Raw genomic sequence first — 18,495 nt, 5'->3', positions numbered from 1 at the left:
CCTGTAACATGAGTGCAGACCAGGGCAGAGTTACCTGCTGGGGGGCCTGGTGAGGAGAAGGAAGTTGTTCAAAGATGATCTCTTCTGATGCCACAGTTTCTTAGGATCCACCTCAATGATGAGGATAAAATTTAACAGAAGAAAAATAAGGACTTTGAAGTCATGGTTTAGTCATTATAAATCTTTTTTTTATTCCTTTTCCTCACAGGTGGTCTCCCGTAGCCCAGTGCTTGTCAATAGGTCCAAGACTATGGGAAACTGTGATAAATGCTCTTTGGTTTGAACACGATTGGAAGTACAATGTTTTAAAAAGACACCTTGTTAGAATCAACTTAGGAAAAAGCAGCTTGCAAAATAACAATTAATTGAATGAACAATTTAATGGCTTTAATAGGATTTTTTATTTACTCATTAATTTTAAGTCATTGATGTCACTTTCAATATTTTCTAATAGAATTCAATATCATTCTTAATGATTACTCCTCAGAAATAAAAATATACAGGCAGGTTGAATATGCCAACTAGAAGCAATTTGCAATTAAAAAAGAAGCTAGGTGCTGTGGAGGATACTGGCCAGCAGTATCCATCTCGGCTGAGGATGTTTGTCAACACTCAAGAAAAACATACACAGAGACAACCAGGTCCTGTGAGGGAATAGGAACAGCAGGGCCACTCCTCACGTGGGGAGTGCCTTGGCCACCCTCTCTCCTGGAGGGCGCCATGGCCAATCCTCATGCCACTACTCATGTGGGGAGCTTGCCGCTTGGCCACCCTTCCTGGTGGGGAGAGCACACCATTCCCCCCTGGAGAGGCTTTTTATTGGTTTCGTTTGAATAAAAATTCAGGTAAAAGCTCATTACTCATTGCTAGGAAGTAAGGATCAAACAATAGACAACAAGGAAGTCTGAGGGCCTATTCTGAGTCAGGGTCAAACAGCTGTAAAACTTTAAAGAACAAACTTACTTCTTCCTTGGATCCTTATCATTCAACTGAGACCATTCTAAACAAAGCAGGTTTCACAGGATCTTACATATTCTTTCTTAGGCCTGATCACCCAGGGAACCCGCCCTTTTCTGCACAGAGCTGCACCACCCTGTCACTGTTTCAGGCTTAGGTGGAACAAGGGAACTAAGGCAACCAAAAGATAAGGAGATTTTCTCCCAGATGATGAGGACTCAGGCTATGTAAAGCTGAGGAGCGAGGGTCCATCACCCCCTTTTGCTGTAGCCCCCAAAGTCCTTTCTTAGGGGCCTCCCACGTGATCATGCCTGTCTTAGATCATTCCCCCCCCATTGGCTAACTGACCAAACTTTGGGGTTCAGTTGTGAATGAAGCAGCAGAAGCAGCGCTCCTGCCAGGGACATAAGCTTTTATCTCCCTGCTGGCTTACGGTCCAAGGCCACTCCCTCAGCCTTAGCCTTGGTGGGGGTTACATCTTCTGATACCAGGCAGGGAAGTTACCAACAAGGTATAAGTAAAGAAAGAATAATAATATGAATGATATGGTCTATGTGTTTCACACATGAAATTTGATTTAATTATAAATAGAAAAAAATTTAAAAGTATTTTAAAATAGATTAAATTACTGGAATTACAAAGATGAAAGTAAAGATTGATAAGACTAAATGCTACAGAGGATTCAAAATCATTATTCATTAAGCATTCCCACTAAAATAATGATTTTCAAAAAATGATGAAATGTGACATTTATTATAATATTCTTAAATTTAATATTTTCAGTATTCATAATACATCAATTGTAATTTATATACCATATCTTGGTAATACTATTATCTTTCCCATTAATTTTGGTAAAACTTTTTTTTTGGTAAACAGATACATGTTTTAATTTGGAAAATTTAAAAACTTGAGCATCTGCAAATTGATCATTAGTTAGATCCTTAACAAATTAGTCATGTCCTGAATTAAATATTGGAGACTTATACTAGCAATGCATGATAACTTAAAACTATAAAATAGTTTCTAATTCATGGTATCATGGTAAAAATGTGATTTATGCGTATAAAATTTTGGCACATTATTAGTAGCTAGCTATTAGTAAGTTTAATATAGATTTAGCATATATTTTGATTATCTATTCTTATCAGTGTTTTGTTGGTGATGGTAGCATAACATGATTTTTATGATCTTGTCGCTGTCTATCTTTGCAACTTCATTTGTGACCATACAGTTATGCTGGAGCTGATCTTCTTTACTGAGAATGGAATGACTTCAGTGGGCCTCAGCATACAGTAAGGCAAGTAAGATACCTTCACCTTTTAGCAGTATTACATTGAGACCTTTTCTGATGTTCAGGAAAAATCCCCTTTTATGATGCCCCCAAAAGACAGACAATTTTGCACATGAAGCCAAGAAACTTACTGTGAAAGGTTGATCAAAAGCAGACACCCAGTGCCTCATGTTGGAAAGTTAAGTGTGGCCCTGAATAAGGATCAATGGAAGAAAAGGGGGGGAAATGCACCTCAGTGATCCCAACAAGAAGTCAACAACATGAAAGAAAGGGCTGAACTGGTCTACACACTGAGATACAGGATTGGCTTCAAATTGCTGATCAGGGCATATCTTATGTAAACACTGGAAGTCTAAAAACACAGACCAAGTGAAGTGATTCAGAAAGAAGGGCCAAGCATGTTGAAAGAGCAAACCCACACATGCTATGAGATAATTTGATCTATCTTATTATGCATTATATTCAGATAGTAAGAAAAAAAGGTATTTTTATTTCACCCTGATATATCCACTGAACAAACCGTTGAGTTACTCTCTGTATGTTCACTAAGGGGAACAATTTTAGTCCCGATTCTTATAAATCTGTGACAGTCATTGCCAGATACAATTTTATAAAATGACTATTCACTCACTATGGACAGACTATATGTAACTTTATTTATTTATTTATTTATGTATTTATTATTTTTTTTTAAAATTTATTCATTTTTAGGGAGGAAAGGGAGGGAGATAGAAAGAGAGAGAGAGAGAGAGAAACATCAATGTGCAGTTGCTGGGGGTTATGGCCTGCGACCCAGCAATGTACCCTGGCTGGGAATCGAACCTGGGACACTTTGGACTATATGTAATTTTAATAAACTCATTTATTTAAGAACCTATTGTGATTTTTAATTTGGTGATGAGATTCTTCAAATGTCTTCATTTCTTGAAAAAACATCTTAAAGTAATTTTTCAAAACGATTTTTCTAGTCTTTGTTTCACAAATAACACTTTCCTGAGATGCCCCAGTGAGTTCAATGACTCACCTGGATGAAATTGCCCTGCAGAGCAGAGCACACCCGTGGACTTACTGCACTCAGGTGTCCATTCTTCAGCTCATGGGATGATGTCACCATTCTGCTAGAGAGCTTCCACTCCTCTCCTCATTCAGGGTCAGTAAATCAGGTAGTTGCCACTCACTGACTCTCTTTCTGGATTATCTTCAGTTTTTTTCCGACTCCAAGACTGTCTCTGATTCCAACTCTGGTGTGGCTTTTATCTGGCTACACTTTTTATTCCCAGTTTTTGTCTTGGTGATTTGGATTATATTATCTAACCATCCTTACCCTTTAGCATTTGACATTTTTATGTTTTTTAAAAATTTATCTTACGATTTGTCCCGGCTTTTGAGTCAGTTGTTTCTTCTATTTCATCATGTCACAAAATTATGACTTGTCATGTTGAAAATAAAGCTTCTCTTACAGCCTACACTGCTGCCTAGTTGGTTGCCAATTTTTGATATCTTGTGTTATTTGTTATCTTATGTGTCCAAATAAGTCAGAATCAGAAAAAGGGAGAAGAAACAATTTTTGTCTGCCAGAATACAGAGCAGCCACTTGATCAGAAAACATCAAGGTAAGCATGCCTTTGAGGAGGTCGATGTCACTCTGACCTCTGTTCTGGAACTGATGCAGCCAATCAGTCAATTTTACTGATTAGAACAACTTTTTGTTTGATATTTATTTGATCCATGGCTGAAATTGTAATGCTGAGACTACCAGTCTGTGTATGTGTATGCTTGCTTCAATGGACACAAGCAATAAAAGCTTTGTTCTTAAAAAAAGAAGGAGATTTGCCTCCTTTTTACAATGATCTGTTTATATTTATAGCTCTTTCTCTGCTGTACCTTGCTTATTCTTTTTCTCTTTTTCCTCTTTCCCTTTTTGGAAAATTTGTACCCACTATTTGGTCAAAACTTTAAATACATTATCTACTCTTCAAGAATGTCTAATTCAAAACCTTGTATCTATTATTACTGGAAAGAAATAGATACAATTTGTTTTAAATTGCAGCTTAGGAAATGCAGAGCTTTGATTCATATGTAAGAATTTTGTCTAGTTAACATTACAATTGTATGGATCAACTTGAAGATGTTTTGGAATGAAATATAAATAATACAGGATTAATTGCTTTTGGCCTGCCGAGAGCTTAGAGTACATCACATTTCTTCCCTTTTATCTCAAAGAAAATACAAAATCCCTACAGACATACATAAATAAGCCACGCCAATATATGAGAAAATGCTTTATGTGCTGGAAAGAGTATATTAATAAATCTTAAATTTGAATCTTTAGCTTGACCTATAATCCAACTAGACAATTACTAAAGAAAACAACTTATAATAATATATGGATAAAATCAGTTATGAACTCCATTAGATTTCTACGGCTTGCTCTTGATTTTAAGATTCTTTCACTGCAGGAATACAACACATTTTCTGAACGGATTGCTACAACTTGGCCTGTTATTTTGCTTTATCTCTGATTGCTTAGCAAAGCACTCCATAACTTTGTGGCTAAAACCATCAATTTATTACTATCTCAGATGTCTGTGTCCACTAGATGTGGTGGGTGGTTCTCATGAGGAGTTACTGCAGGTGGTTACAGTCAGATAGTGGCTGGGTCTGCAGGCAACTAGAAGCTCTGCTTGATTGCTCACGTACATGACTGGTGTATTTCCTTTCATCTTGAAGGTCAGCTTGGCTTGCTCACAGGAGAAATTTACTGGGCCTAAAGTACAAAGTATACTTGGCTCCTGTAAGCAATTATACTAGTTCATAAGCACAGGTAGTCTAAGAGGCTCGGTGAATGGTGAATGACTTTTTCAGACCCAGACTTGAAAGTTAGTTTCTTTCTCACTACATTCTACTGTTGGTTAGAGCAGTTCGCAGGCCCAATGTAGATTGGAGATGAGGTGAAATAGACTCCAGCTCCCACAGGGCCTGTTGAAATCAATTTTGGTCATCTTTAGTTAATTATCAATTTGGGTCATATTTAGTTAACTACCACTTGCCAAACATTAATTATATTCCTTACACATGGAACAGATACTCGTGTCCACTAAAACGCCTTGAACACTCAATGCATTCAATCAGGGTCAGGCTTGAAGTCCAGGAGCTCATCATCTTCAGTCTAGTTGTAGTTGCATTGTCCTGCTGAGTGGGGCTTCTCAGGAGCAGACCCTTGAGCTGGATTATTCTCCAAGGTGAGTCATCCTGTCTTGTTATAAGAAATGGCCTGCTTCTGTAATTGAGTAGCTTACCAGCATGCTTCCTGTTTATAGAAGGCCGAGGGTCCAGAGCCTCTTTCCATTTTGAACTGTTTCTGACATTTTCTGTCTAAGCTGACATATAGCGCTGCTACTAGCACAACACTCTTAACAATGTGAGTTTCCCAGAAGATCTCATTGGGACTCACTCTCCAAGGTAAAAGCGAATACCGTAAATCTCTGTGCGACAGAATCCTTCTCTATTTTTGGAGTCAGGATGCTGTGGGATAATATCCTTCAATCTTTCATAAGGACCACTTGTCTACTCAAAGAGCCAGGGAGGCACACACCTGAGACGCTGAGAAGACCTTTCATCTGGCCTAGAGGGTGTAGGTGCACACAATTAAGATTCTTAGAAACCTTTCCATCTCATGGTTATAGTCTAAGAGGCTCTACTTAAATATTTCTGAGGTCTTCACCAAAGATCTACAGCCATACCTTGGATCAGGAATTTATCCTAAACCACATTTTATTGATATCCCCTTAGATTTGATATTTTGCCCTGCAAAACTTGAGTTTCTCACAGTGTGGTTGCTTGATGGTAGTCTCATTTATTAAAAGGCCCAGGGGATGCAGCTGGCCAGGGATGGAGCTTTCAGCCCAGAGCACTGGGACCAACTCCCTGATTGCCGTCACCCGCGGGACTCCATCACGCTCCAGAAGCTGGCAGACACAGACTCCCTGGCATGTGCGCTGCAGCTGGCAGGACTCATGCTCAGGTTGAAGGGAGTGGAGAGGATGTTCCTCAGGCTGGAAGAGTTTTGCAGCCTGCTAATGTGATGGGGAAGGAGGGACACCTGACAGATTTTGGAGGAAAAGATTCCATTTCCCAAGGCCAAAGTGATGGAAATGTGTGGCATCAGCGCCAAAGTGGATCAACTAAAGGCCTTCGTCAAGCTGGCTGGGGGCCACGCCTCCCTCCTAGAAGTCCACATGCTTCAGGCGGAGGGGGATCACAGTGTCTTCTCGCAGGCTCTGTGGAGGTTACTGACTCCACCAGGCTCCCCTCCTTTAGGAACAGACTGTCATGCAGCCACCCCAAGGAAGGAGTTGCCCTTGTGGTAAGGACTGAGGACTGTTTTCCTGTGTCTGCTGGGAAGGGAAGGCTCCCAACCCCAGCTGCCACCAGTGTACGTGTGCTGTGAGGCCCTCCTGTCACGGATATCAGAAAGTGAAACTGTGGAGCAGCTTGGATTTTTTCCTCTTCTTTATTGTTGATTTGTTTCCTGAATTTCCTCTGCTCCACAGGAGGAATTTGGAGAAACCATGGGCACCCATGTGTGGTAATGCCTCCGAAAAAGGTGGGTAAGGCATTTGCTGCTAGCCTGGTGTTCTAAAGCTTGGGGACGGTGGGGACTTGTATTCCTTTTCTTTCGGAAGAACTTTGCGTGGGAATCATGGGGAATTGACTTGGTGCCACATGGCTGTCATGGCTCCAGGTCATGGGTGTCGGTTGCTTTGTCTGCACCTCCAGTGCCCACAGGCCCTGTGGGTCATCTCAAGGAAGGTGCCAGGAGCTTAAGGAAAAAACAACAACAAATAAAAAAACTACCACAGCCATCTCCAATAGGTGGCACAAGGAAAGTACGTCCTAAAGAAAGTTCTGCTGCCACTGTCTCTGCACACCACACCACACCATACTGTGTCTCCCTGCCTCCTTGTCTGTCTCCACCTCGCCACCCCTCCTACCTGTCTAGATGAATGTGGCTTTAAATCCTTGGTTGTTGGACTTCTGTACAGCTCCACTTTCTGATGGCTCTGGGTGTTATTTGTTTTGAGGTTTAGTTGTAATTCTTTTTGTGGTTGCATGAGGAGGCAAAGCACATTTACTTATGCCTCCATCTTGGTTGGTAACAAGATGTTCTGAAACAGGTGACTGTGTTATATCTATACATTTGAATTTTATTCATTGACAGAAATAAATGAGTTATCGTGGCACTGAAGGACATAGAGAAATCTTAAATGTGTATTCCTAAGTTAGAGACACCAGCCTGAAAAGACTGCACCCTGTATGCTTCCAATTATATGAGATTCTGAAAAGGCCAAACCATTGAGACAGTATTTTTCAGGAGTTTGGGGGGTGGTGAAGAAGATAAAGAGGTGAAGAACAGAGGATTTTTCTGGCAGTAAAACTATTTATATGATGCTATAATGGTGGATACATGGTATTACACATTTGTTAAAACCCATAGCACTACAGCACAAAGAGTAAACCTTAATGTGCACATTTTTTTTACATCATTTAGAAGGTCAGAGAATCTCAGGGAAGACTGCAGACTGTGACCATAAAACCTTATTGTGCTACAAATGTAAAAAACATCCTCACTGAGGAAGCAGAGAAAGGTGATCAATTAAGTAATTTAGGAAGTGAGTGGGACTTTCAAGATTAAATGAAAAGAAATTGCACAACACTCTGTATTCTGGTCGAAAAACTTCCTTTTTATGGAACTACAGGTTAATAGTTCTGATATTGCCACACCTGTATACTGGAATTGAAACAATTCATCAAATAGATGACAAATGGTGGGAGCCAGGTTTCTCATTGTTGGAGTGAGAATCTGTAGATATTTAAAAGGTGGAAGCTGGAGTAATCCATGTGGTAATAGGTAAGAGTTGGAACCATCAGTATGAAACTCATGTTACCTTAATACATATAGAAATAGCTGATTACACATAGAAGTATTTATAGACATGTGCATATACACAGGTATATATTTATATTCATGTGCTTGTCAGCTGAGAGAGCTGAAAAGAACAGCACCATCCCAGGGTCATCAAGCATGCCAAGAGCCCAGATCTTGTTTTCGAATATTATTCTTCAATAAAAATGAACCAAAGCTCCTTGGAAAAAATGGCTGATTCTAGAAATGGTTGATTCTAGTGACACAGGAGTCAACTGAAGAGCTCCCAATGACCAAAGCTAGAACAATGTAAGCAACAAAATAAAGTAGTACTGAATTATAATCCAGAGTATAAAATATATAACCATTATTACAGAATGATACAGACAAATGATAAAATAAATACAGGAATAGGGGAAGGGGACAAATCTTTTATGCAGAGTTCTTCTTTGTACTTTACATAGATACTCTATCCTTAAGGAAGGACAGCATAACACTCCCCACTCCTTAGGTGTAGGCTATGTGCAGTTAATTTTCTTCAGAAATGCAGCACAAAAAAAGAAAAGAGTAAAGAAAGCTTCAAACACTGCCTCAGCCAGGTCATCAAGGTCAACATCAACAGAAATAGGACGTGTTGGTAGGATCTGTCCTTGATATGATGTAACAAAAATGGTAGTCTTCCAACCTGTGGCTTTCCTCTCAATCACCCATAACTCCAATCTTGTAAGTAAATATCAGACATATTTCAATTGTGGAGCAGCCTGCAAAATATTTGACAAAATACCCAACCAATACTCCCCAAGACATCAAGGTCATCAAAAGCAAGGGAAGTCTGAGACATTGCCACAGAAAAGTGGAGCCTAAAGAGACAAGATTAGTACATACAGTGCATCTTGGATGAGATTGTGCAAATGAAAAGAAGACATTAGGTCAAAGCTAAGGAAATTTAAATAAATTATGGACTTTAGTTAATAATAATATGTCAATATTGCTTTATTAATTATAACTCATATACCATACCAAGGAAAGATGTTAATAATGGGGAAAACTACATGTGGGCTGTTTGGAAACCCTTTCTACTGTCTTCTCCATTTCTCTCTAAATCTAAAACTGTTCTAAAAATTAAAGTTTATTTTTAAAATCCTAAAACAAACACAAAAACAAAAAACATGTATGATTATGGAAGGATGTTGTACCAGAGTTTGCTGATTTGCTAAATTGCTAGTAGATGATAGTTCTTTGTTTACTTCCACAGTTTTACAGTTTTTCTGTGTCTTTATGGGATCTACAGTTTGATTACTCTACTAGGTATGATCATTTTTAAAATATGAGAAGGTATACAGCTATCAAAACTTGAAGGAAATGTGTGTGCATGAAGCAAGATTGTAAAAACATATAAAATAATATTTTAAGTGTTGACAGAGTTTTATTATTTAGCCAAGCTTTATAGGTTAATCCATAGTATGGAGAAAGATGTGTGAGTCTTTTAATGCAAAATGTTATATGAGTTGTATGCAAAGACAAAACTAAGAATTTTTCTTTCTGTTACAATGACAAATATATCTTTGATTTTATATCCTATTCATTAAATTAAAATACAAAAAAGATATTCTATAATCAGTTATATAAGTTTCTTTATATCGCCAAAAGGCTCTCACTTCAAAGTCTGTTATGTTAGGTGCTCCCCTTTTTCATTCTTTTCAAGTACTAACAAAGTTTTTTTCTTTCTTAGAAAAGCTAGAGTTCCTAATAATTATTGGTTTACTTTAAATATTGTCAGTCTAAATTTAAACTGAAACCATTTCTACTCTTTAGTTACTTAAGCTGTTTTAGGTGCATATGATCCTGTCTTATATCCTTTAAGTGCTTTTAGTACTGGCTTTCTTAAATTCAAATTTAAATTCAGAATAATAAGACGGTTAGATTTATTAACACCATACTGCCTTTGAGATTTCCCAGGCATATAATGACACCAAATTTTAAAAACTTAATTTATAAACAGAAGAGATACAAACAAAATTTCTATATGTTTGGCAGTTTCTTGTTTTAAATTGGTTTAAAATGTACAGCTTGCTGTGCTAGTTATAATGACTTCACTGTGGAAAGTACAGACAAGTCAAAAGGAGAAACTCAAACAGGGTTAGATTAAGTAGATACCAGTCATCTGTTGAAAATAATTCAGCATTTTTGCCTCTTTTAGAATTAATAAAAGCACTATCATTGTTCATGTTTACAGACTGTCAATAAGCATTATCAAATTAATTTATAAATTTATTGGTAATTTCTTGGCAATTTTTGACAAACACAATGGACATTTTATGAGATATATTAGAACTCCTTGGAGATCTATCAATATCTCTCTGTTCATAATATATTTTTACTGTCAGGGCTAGGATTGACTTACACCTTAAAAATTCATCATTGCCTCAGTAGAGGATTCCAGTCTCTTTTCTGAATTTTTAGTCTATTGTAATAAATTAACCAGAATCTTCCAGTCTCTTTAGGGACAGATGGTTTCTGCTCTTCCCTAACAACTGTCTATAGGCCCCTGGCTGAGTATTTTTGAAGAATGTTCAAAGGAAAAATAATCTCATTAAAGAGCCTTACCATGTATTTTTGACTGTTAATATTTCAGAGAATAGACACAGGAAGGTTTCTCAAGTTTGCCAGCATTGTCACTATAAAGAAGTTCTTTTCATTCTGTGGAACCTAGTCAGGATTTCCAAGATTCTTTCAAGTAAGTAGCTGACAACTTCATGAATGTAGACTCTTAACTGAACCAAGATAATGAGAACAGTAATTAATTCTCTGGACTGAATAAAATGCATTTATTGTAGTCAAAGTTCTATTTTCTAATAGACATAAGAGAAACAGTCCTTACTTTTCTTCTTTACCTATATCTAAATATCAGTTTCATAGACTATATTTCTATAAAATATAATGAAATACTGTTCAGATAGTTTCTTGTTCAAATCAACCTGTATAACTCAGAAAATACAGCCTATAATAATTCTTAAGCATGAACTAATAAATCAATAGGAAAACAATAAATCTACAGGGAGTAGAAATACAGATAAAGATAGATTTGCCTTTCCTACAAAATTTCTCAGAACTATAGTTCTGAGTAGAGGACTTAATAAAAGTCCTCTTACTATTCATAACCATGTATTTACAAAGTTCAGTAAAAATTCACATTTAACCCAAGACTTTACAAAGGCTGTACGTTGTGTGTTTGGTGCCTAAATGGCCTCTCAGAAAACTAGCATAGTATGTGTTCCCTCTGTAATGGAGGCCTATATTTACAGGTAATATTGAATGTTCCTTCCTTAGTGTTCAAGCACATTCAAACACATATTGATTTAAAAGAAAAATAAAAGGATATTCCTATACTGATTGGTCCTGCAGGAAACCTGGTAGAGAAGAATCATATCATTCTATTTCTAGCCTCGAAGTAGTCAGTACAAACTTATAAGAGCCATCACAATTATTTCTGGCATGTAAAGCCATTGAGTTGTGATTCAATAGTACAACTTTAGAATATGTCTAGATAGACATTAACTCTCAAGCCCTAACATTGACAAGTATCATGTCATACACTTCTGTGCTTGTTAACCATGACAGAGTTTGTATGTATTATTCAATGTGTCTTGTGGCATCTGTGGAAAAAGAAAGATCCAGAAACACAAATCACAAAATGAATGACATTGAAACAGGAAGTTTCTAAATTTAATTATGTGGCCAAATTGTGCTTTAGAGGTGGAACTTACTTTCAGAGAGAACAATAGTAAATTGATGCTGGGCTTTGTCACCAAAATTGGTATGCATCCCCCTGATAAAAATAAAAGGAAATAAAAGCTAAAATTAAAAAGTACCTTGAGATTAATAATAATTAAAACAACACCTAAATAAATAAAACCAAGGTTTTGTCATTCCTAGAAAAATAATTGATGTGCCTTATCTGTACTATCAGATTGGGTAAAACTGGTCTTCTTATTTTGGGAAACAGCATCTTAACTCCTTAAAACTTCCTTCCTTCCTTACTTCTCTCAGGCTCATCTCTATTCCTGTGACATCTAACACAGGAAAGCGAAGTGGAGCAAGAGTGAATGGTGTTGACAGCAGCACTAACATTCTTGAATTTGTATTTCCCAGCAAGGAGGAAGGGCTTCCTTCATGATGATTCTCCAGCCCCCTGAGCAGCACCCACCATACAAAAGAGATCACGAACCATTTGTTCAGTACACACAAATAAGTTTGTAAATCACAGGTTTTCATAAAAGCCATTTGTGGAAAATAAAAATTTAGTATGATTCTTTACAATAAACTCATTTGAATATGTACAAATTAGTATGCAAAGCGAGTTATTGGCATTTTATTTGCATGTAGTAGTCTCTCCGTGTGTAAATTATCCTTTAGAAAAATATTGTAGCACTAGAAATCTAAGAATGCTTTTAGGTTTCTCTATTATAAAGGCCTTTATATATAATTTCAGTGATTCACTTTGTAATACCTGGGCTGTCTAAACTCTTGCAGAGCTGGGGAATACTTCCCTTTTTCCATATTCTGTGAACATCTGTCCAGCATCCATTTCACTGAAAACCTTTTATAAAAGTTTATCTGTGTTCCGCAAATGTTACTTTTGAAAACACCACTGAAAACATTGTTTTTAATTGCAATAATAGATTTGGATTCTTGACATTTAAGTTTAGAGAAAATATACCGAAGAGATTGGAACTGTAACCATAACTGGCAAATTAGGTTGGAACTAAAAACTCTTTGCACATTTCATTTATTTTTTTATGAAAATAGGTCCAATATACTAAGGAAGGAGTCATAGAACAAAAATAATGAGGGAAATCATTTATTTTGTGTCTCTGCATCACCAGTCCCATCTGTAGCTGTCACATTCCATACTAGTTTGTCTTCATTCTTTGCCAGACTTCTGACTCCACAGCTTTTTCAAGGTGATTTACAATATGCAGATATAAAGAAAAAATTTCACATTCTCACATTACAATGAGTGTAGCAAGCTTCATTTGAATTAAAAATACATCTAAACAGCCAATATCTGTTTTCAAATCTTTGTTCATCTCTGACACTGCCAGTTGTAAATTCACAGGATTCCAGGGCCTCTGATGTTCTGATCTCTAATGATTTCTCAGGAGCACTAGACTCACTTCATTCCAACACTAGAGTTAGCTGAGCTTGCGAACTGCCAGCTGACCTGCCCTTTCTGGCTCTTTCATCCTTTTTCTTCAGGGATGTTGTCATTGACTTTTTGGGGGTCTATTTTTTTTTAACCTTACACTTTGATAATTTATAAAAGGGTAACAATCTGGGCATTGTGCAAAGAGCAACAATTAGAGGTTGATAAAGAAAAAGCTACCTTGAAAGAAATGACCTTCTCATTCATTCCAGGTTCTATTCTAGAAACTGGTGAAGAGAAGGACTGAAACTGGAATAACACCCAGTGTAAAATGGTTTCTGGAAAAGATCTGCATGTTCATTACAGAGTAAATGCAACTTATTATAAAATGGGAAGTTTCAAATAAATAGGGGCAATTAAATTAATCTAAATGCCAACTGGCTTCAAAGCAAATAACTTTAATTGAATATTACTAATTATCTATACATTTAAAACTCATAGTTCTCAAGTATATGATAAATTGCAATGGTTTCATTTATCTTTGAAATTTTATATTATTTTAAAAGATGATTTTATCAACATAAGTACAAAAATATGTAGTACTTACATATAATTTATCAAGTATATCCCTTTTTATAATTGCTTCTTTTTAATTTTTATTCTTTTTCATAACTTTTTATAAGATATCTATTCTAAGCCAATTATTACACATGTAGTATTTTACTGTATGAATTATTACCTTAGGATACATTCTAAAAATTAGGTTACTAGATTACTAGAGTAAGTTATATGGATACTTTCTGTAGCTAGTTGTCTTTCAAAGTTGCTAATGTAAATTTTGCAATATTTTTATTTATTGAATGAGTCAGACAATTGAACAAACAAATAAATCTTTAAAAAAAACCCACATGTAGGCCCTGGCCGGGTAGCTCAGTTGGTTAGAACATTGTACCAATACACCAAGGTTGAGCATTTCATCCCAGGTCAGGACACAGGCAAGAATCAACCAATGAATCAGAAATAACTGGAACAGAAATTGATGTTTCTCTCTCTCTCTTTCACTCCTTCCATCCCTCTCTCCCTCCCTCTCTCTCTTCTCTTCCTCAATCCTTTCCTCTCTCTCTCTCTAAAATGGAAAAAAAATTTAAAAATCCCATATCTGTCCAAGAGGAAAATTTCCAAGTTCACTGACCTTCCTACACATACATAGTTTAAACTTTTAAAATCAAGCCCAGAAGCATGGACGTTTCCCCCACAAGCACAGCCTATGAAGATTACCTTTAACATTATGTTTCCCCCAAAACACAAAATAAGACCCAGTAGATAAAGTCCTGCAACTCTAAATTCTCTTGGCAAAAATTTCTCTTTCTCTTTAAAACATAGTGTTATTTTATGCAAAATAAAATCTTAACCTGCTTTCAGAACATTTTTGCAACACATAATCCCTTATTTCTGTCATTCAGAATGTACAAGAATAACCTATGTTTTTAAAAGTATACAAGCTTTTAATTCTTTTTAGTTAAATGTATCAAGGAGAATAATTTTTACCTGTATCAATATCAATTCTCTGTCTCCCCCTAGCCCCATCTCTTTTACATGTTACTTTTCTTTTCATTTACAATTTATTTGGCTTAAGGTATGAAGTAGTTGTTTATCTAGATTTATCTCCTTCCTACTCCTTTCATGGCCAAATTACTAGCCAATCACCTCAAAACCACTGTTAATTGTGTATTTCTTTGCTACTGGTTCTTCCCTTTGTAATGAGATTGATTTCATTTTTACTTTTTCATTTTCTGAGTATAAAATTATTAAATCTTCATTTGAAAATTTAAATAGGGGAAATCTATATATTCCCTAATTATCTTCCTACCACTTCCTTAAATATATAGGGGAACAGAGGAGAATGAATTACTTCAAATAACTTTCTGCATGCCAAACATAATATAGTGGCATCTTGATTAATTCTATTTTAATGAATTTGAGATAGATACATTTTCTAGGAAAAATATAACTTCCCAAATCTGACCCCCAAAGTTTTAAACATCCTAGTTTTATACACAAAAATGAGAATATTATATCAAAGATCTATTCCCAAATAAGCAGTTGGTTTAGATGATGCCTCAAAGATCAGCTATAACAACGTTACTTGAATCGTTCCAGTAATTTGGGGAGGGAGGAGGAACATTTCTAAATTGTTTTTATGTAGTAAGTTTTCCCAGTCATTTCTCTGCAGGTTCTCAGTCCTGTCTCTGTCCTTCCGTGATCTTTCTACAGCACAGGGTCTGGGGCCCCACAAACCACAGTTCCCACATACCCATGGCAAAGGGTCTCTAGTTAGGCTCCACACGTGGGAGGCACTACTGGAAAACCTGGTAGAATTAGACATGGAGAAGTGATTCTTTCTCCTTTGTCCCCTTGTTTCCTGGCTTCAACAACAGTAGTGGCAACAGCAGTGTTGGAGGTGGTGATTTTGGCAGATATAGCTGCAAACAGTGACAGGAGCCTGGGAATGCTGGCTCCTTATTTCCCACCCAGGCAGTGTGGTACTCAGCAACAGCAGCAGTGGCCCGGGCATGCGTGCTTACAAATTCTGTGTCAAGCAACTCGACTCCAACAACAGCTGTTAGGATTGTGACAAAATTTACAGTAACGTTATTGTTATTTGCTGGCTTCCAGTATTAATTGAGTTTTAGTAATATTACCTTCTGTTTTGCTCCTCTCATCCTTCCAAATTTCATAACTAATTATATATTAAATTCCTTTACTTTGAAATAGATTGAATGGTTTTTTATTTCAAATGCATCTTAACAGATGAAACACCAATATTTCACTTAAAAGATAACTATACCTTGTTAGTGTGGCTCAGCAGATTGAGTGCCAGCCTGTGAACCAAAGGGTCTCTGGTTTGATTCCCAGTCAGGGCACATGCCTAGGTTGTGGGCCAGGTCTCCAGTTGGGTCATGCAAGAGGCAACCACACATTGCAGTATATCTCCCTCCTTTAGCCCTTCCTTCCTCTCTCTCTAAAAATAAATAACATCTTTACAAAAAGATAACTATAGACCATCCTTATTTATGCAAACACTGATGCAGATATTTGAAGTAAAATATGATTAGGCCCTGGTTGGTGTGGCTCAGTTGACTGAGCATTGGCCTGAAACCATAATGCCACTGGTTGGACTCCCAGTCAGGACACATGACTGGCTTGCAGGCCAGGTCTGCAGGAGGGGGCGTGTGAGAGGCAACCACACATTGATGTTTCCCTCTCCCTCCTTTCCCCTCTGTCTTAAAATAAATTAAAAAACCTTTAAAATTAAAAAAAAGCAAATAAAATATGATTAGCCAATAGAAGAAAAACAAATTCAAATTAATAAATAATGACTCAATAAAATTAATTTTAGTATTCCATGGAATACACTACAAAATTTATTAGTATAATCCATGATTTAAATAAATGCAAGGAGAAAAAATCATTATTTCCATGAAAAGTTCTACACAAAATTGAATTCCTTTTTCTAGTAAAAAACACTCAATAGAAGAATAATTGATTCAATGTTTTTCAAATATGAATAACCCATACTTAAATCATGGGATATGGTATTAAATTTAGAGAAAAGGGAAACAAGGCTCATTATTGCTGCAGTTTTTAATATTGTGTTGAAGATATTAAGAAAATAAAATCAGATAAAAGAAAATGACTAGAGACAGAGTTAGAAAGCAAAAGGGTCAAACTACTTCTATTCATAAATGATGTGATAGTTTATCTGAGAAGTTACTGAGAATCAAAGAAAAGGAGAAAATGGTAAAAAGAGAGAAAGAGAGAGGGGAAGTAGGGGAGTAAAAATAGAGAGGGGTATGAAATTGAGTAAGTATCTATATAAAACTAATATTTTAAAATCAAAGGTTCTTGTGATGGTTAATTTTATCTGTCAACTCGACTAAGGCACAGTACCCAGATATTTCATCTAACATTATTTTAGATGTTTTTCTGAAAGCGTCTTTTGGATGAGGGCAATATTTAAATCAGTAGATTTTGAATAAAGCAGATTGCCTCTATAATGTATTTGGGCCTCATCCAATCAGTTGAAAACCTACCAGACAAAAGCCTGACCTCCCCTGAGGAAGAGGGGATTCTTCCAGGAGACTGCCTCCTGATTCAAGCTGTAATGTCATCTCTTCCTGGGGTCTCCAGTCTTCCAGTCTATCCAACAGACTTTGGATTTGTCAGCCTCTGTAATCATGTGAGTTGATTCCTTAAAATCTCTCTATGTATATATTCTAATGGTGCTGTTTCTCCAGAGAACCCTGGTTAACATGGTCCTTGTATATAAATATAATATCAAATTAGAAAGTATAATTTATGGGAGTCATTGCAATAAAAAGGTAGTAGCCCAAGGTAATAGTTCGATGAACTTATCAAAAAAGGTAAAAACACCCAATGAAGAAAACTATAGAATACTCCTGAAGGACACAGAAATGTACTTTAAAAAAAGACAGAGGATAAGATGATGTAGCATCACAGAGATACTCATTTGCCTTAAGTCAATACAATTTTATGTCATCCCAATAAAAAATCAGCTTTCTGGCGGTATGGAAATAGATCAATTAATTCTAAAGTTCATGTGAAAAAACAAATAATTACTAGAAGTGATGAAATTCCTTTAAAAAGATGGGTGACTTCAGAGGAATGTGGCACTAAAATAAAATCTGGTGAACAAATTAGTTGCTAATTAATTCTCAGATGAGGGTGAGCCATGGTCCTTATTATCCTCTCCCGATCTTTTAAACAGTCCTGATAGACTACTGTAACATCTTGACTATGTACTCATGAGATATCCAGGTCTCAGATTAAATGGGGAAAATTATTCATTTCTTACCTAATTTCCATAATGTATTTTTCCCCACTGATAATCATATAATCAAATATTCCTGGGTAAAAAAGAGCTCTTTTTGAAAGTTATAGCACATAAAAATTGATTATTTACATTTTAGCTTATCCTAAGCAAGTGAACAGTAAAAATAATGTTTTCTATGTTTCAAATTTGATTACATGGAAAAGACATGTTTTACAAGATTTGTACCTGTGAACTTCAAGATGCCTTTGGAGCAGTGAATGAAATTGCTAAGGAAGAGGAAGAAAGAGAACAATCCCCCTCTGTGTCCTTAGTATACT

Source organism: Phyllostomus hastatus, unplaced genomic scaffold, assembly GCF_019186645.2.
Source record: "Phyllostomus hastatus isolate PE091 unplaced genomic scaffold, TTU_PhHast_1.1 phas_contig_40, whole genome shotgun sequence".
Taxonomy (NCBI): domain Eukaryota; kingdom Metazoa; phylum Chordata; class Mammalia; order Chiroptera; family Phyllostomidae; genus Phyllostomus; species Phyllostomus hastatus.
Note: the sequence above shows the minus strand (reverse complement) of the source record.